Source organism: Oncorhynchus nerka, linkage group LG19 (assembly GCF_034236695.1).
Source record: "Oncorhynchus nerka isolate Pitt River linkage group LG19, Oner_Uvic_2.0, whole genome shotgun sequence".
Classification (NCBI taxonomy): Eukaryota; Metazoa; Chordata; class Actinopteri; order Salmoniformes; family Salmonidae; genus Oncorhynchus; species Oncorhynchus nerka.
The window spans coordinates 38,947,176-38,950,196 of NC_088414.1; positions in this window are offsets into that span (position 1 = coordinate 38,947,176).

Sequence of the window (3,021 nt, forward strand, 5' to 3'; positions counted from 1 at the left end):
GGTTATGTAGTGTTATGTGTTATGTACCAGAGTAATGTGGTTATGTCGTGTCATGTACCAGAGTAATGTGGTAATGTGTTATGTGTTATGTACCAGAGTAATGTGGTTATGTCGTGTTATGTACCAGAGTAATGTGGTTATGTCGTGTCATGTACCAGAGTAATGTGGTAATGTGTTATGTGTTATGTACCAGAGTAATGTGGTAATGTGGTAATGTGTTATGTACCAGAGTAATGTGGTAATGTGTTATGTGTTATGTGGTTATGTCGTGTTATGTGTTATGTGGTGTTATGTGGTTATGTAGTGTTATGTACCAGAGTAATGTGGTTATGTCGTGTTATGTACCAGAGTAATGTGGTTATGGCGTGTTATGTACCAGAGTAATGTGTTTATGTCGTGTTATGTACCAGAGTAATGTGGTTATGTAGTAGTGTTATGTACCAGAGTAATGTGGTTATGTCATGTTATGTACCAGAGTAATGTGGTTAAGTCGTGTTATGTACCAGAGTAATGTGGTTATGTCGTGTTATGTACCAGAGTAATGTGGTTATGTCGTGTTATGTACCAGAGTAATGTGGTTATGTCGTGTTATGTACCAGAGTAATGTGGTAATGTGTTATGTGTTATGTACCAGAGTAATGCGATTATGTCGTGTTATGTGTTATGTGGTTATGTCGTGTTATGTGTTATGTGGTTATGTCGTGTTATGTGTTATGTGGTTATGTCATGTTATGTGTTATGTGGTTATGTCGTGTTATGTGTTATGTGGTTATGTCGTGTCATGTACCAGAGTAATGTGGTAATGTGTTATGTGTCATGTACCAGAGTAATGTGGTAATGTGTTATGTACCAGAGTAATGTGGTTATGTCGTGTCATGTACCAGAGTAATGTGGTTATGTCGTGTTATGTGTTATGTGGTTATGTCGTGTTATGTGTTATGTGGTTATGTCGTGTTATGTGTTATGTGGTTATGTCATGTTATGTGTTATGTGGTTATGTCGTGTTATGTGTTATGTGGTTATGTCGTGTCATGTACCAGAGTAATGTGGTAATGTGTTATGTGTCATGTACCAGAGTAATGTGGTAATGTGTTATGTACCAGAGTAATGTGGTAATGTGTTATGTGTTATGTACCAGCGTAATGTGGTAATGTGTTATGTGTTATGTACCAGAGTAATGTGGTAATGTGTTATGTGTTATGTACCAGAGTAATGTGGTAATGTGTTATGTGTTATGTACCAGAGTAATGTGGTAATGTGTCATGTGTCATGTACCAGAGTAATGTGATTATGTCGTGTTATGTACCAGAGTAATGTGGTAATGTGTTATGTACCAGAGTAATGTGGTTTTGTAGTGTTATGTACCAGAGTAATGTGTTATGTGTTATGTACCAGAGTAATGTGGTTATGTCGTGTTATGTACCAGAGTAATGTGGTAATGTGTTATGTACCAGAGTAATGTGGTTTTGGTAGTGTTATGTACCAGAGTAATGTGTTATGTGTTATGTAACAGAGTAATGTGGTAATGTGTTATGTGTTATGTACCAGAGTAATGTGGTTATGTGTTATGTGTTATGTACCAGAGTAATGTGGTAATGTGGTAATGTGTTATGTACCAGAGTAATGTGGTAATGTGGTAATGTGTTATGTACCAGAGTAATGTGGTAATGTGGTAATGTGTTATGTACCAGAGTAATGTGGTAATGTGGTAATGTGTTATGTACCAGAGTAATGTGGTTATGTAGTGTTATGTACCAGAGTAATGTGGTTATGTGTTATGTACCAGAGTAATGTGGTAATGTGTTATGTGTTATGTGGTAGTTTCCCTACACATCCTTATTCCTTGTTGCCAGAGCTCATTTAACGTTGTCCAAACATTTGTTTTTATAATCTAGCACACTTCAAAGGCCACATGGAGAGCTGTGGGCCCTACAGCATATGGCCTTAAATAAAGGAGGGAGGGAGGGAGGGAGGGAGAGGCAGTGGGAGGGATGGGTAGAGAGAGAGGGAGAGACAGAGAGAGAGAGAGAGAGGGAGAGGGCGAGTGGGAGAAAGGGTTAGAGAGAGAGGGAAGGAGAGTGAGTGACAGAGAGGGGTAGGGAGAGAGAGAGGGAAAGAGAGTGAGCGAGGGGTAGAGAGAGAGGGAGAGGCAGTGGGAGGGATGGGTAGAGAGAGAGAGGGTAGAGAGAGAGGGAGAGGCAGTGGGAGGGATGGGTAGAGAGAGAGAGAGAGAGAGAGAGAGAGAGAGGGAGAGATGGGCAGATTGGGCGAGAGGGGTTTAGAGAGAGGGAAAGAGAGGGAGAGTGGAAGAGAGGGAGAGGCAGAGTGGGAGAGAGGAGCAGAGTGGGAGAGAGGGGTAGAGTGGGAGAGAGGTGTAAAGAGAGACGGAGAGGGAGAGAGGGGTAGAGAGAGAGTGGATGAGAGGGAGAGAGGGGTAGAGAGAGAGAGAGTGAATGAGAGGGAGCGAGAACTTATGTTTTTTATCTGTGCAGTGAAAGACACATTACTGACTCAAACCTATGGTAGAGACTGGTCAAAATCACAATTTTCTCAGTGTGTGTGTGTGTGTGTGTGTGTGTATGTGTGTGTGTTCTTGGCACCTTACAGATGGCAGATTTTCACTGCCAGCTTATTGAAGCCCTCAAGAAAATACACACAAACACACTAATTACCTCTTCTGCCAGCCTGCGCCCACCGCGCCCTCTGCTAGTTGGAGTGAAAATGTCAACTACCCTTTTCTCCCATCTCTCTCTCTCTCTCTCTACTCTCTTTCTCTCTCTCCTCTCTCTCGCTCTTTCTCTCTCGCTCTCTCTCTCCCTCTCTCTTCCTCTCTCTCTCTCTCTCAATTCAATTCAATTCAATTCAAGGTGCTTTATTGACATGGGAAACATGTGTTAACATTGTCAAAGCAAGTGATGTAGTGATTAACAGTAAACATTACACATACAGAGGTTTCAAAACAATAAAGGCATTACAAATGTCATATTACGTATATATACAGTGTTGCAACGATGTACAAAT